This window comes from Vigna unguiculata, chromosome 10, assembly GCF_037176805.1.
Source record: "Vigna unguiculata cultivar grain cowpea cultivar isolate G323 ecotype 2 chromosome 10, ASM3717680v1, whole genome shotgun sequence".
NCBI classification, from domain to species: Eukaryota; Viridiplantae; Streptophyta; class Magnoliopsida; order Fabales; family Fabaceae; genus Vigna; species Vigna unguiculata.
The window spans coordinates 7,358,614-7,359,139 of record NC_140801.1 but is presented as its reverse complement, the minus strand read 5'-3'; positions in this window follow the sequence as shown (position 1 = coordinate 7,359,139).

Below are 526 nucleotides of genomic sequence, written 5' to 3'. Positions count from 1 at the left end.
GCAGGGCATGAAGACGACGACGTTTTTTTTATTCTTCAGAATTAACATTTTTATCCCATTTTGTTTCTTTTTTTTTATTCTTTGATTCTTTCATGTGACTATTTTTATTGACATAAAGATAAAATATTAATTTCATATTGACCCCAAAAAAAATATATTCAACGTAGATACAAGGTTTTCTAAAGTGCTCAAGGACATTTTTGAACGTATATATTTTTGAATTCATGATAAATAATTTATAGTGTGAAATATTTTTCAATTTAATTATTCAAAAGATATTAAAAACGATAGATTGAAATAGATAAAAGGTTATGTCAAGAAACGTACAATGGATTAAACCTTTAAAAGATACTTTAACATAAAGATAACGTAGGAAAGTTATAACTATATTTTAAAAAGACTATTTTTATTTTTTAAGGATATATATTGTAAGAATTTAAAATATTTGGAAATAGTGGCGGACCTTATTTTACAACGAGGGTCTCAATTTATTTTTCAAAAATGAAATTTAATGTGTATATAAAAT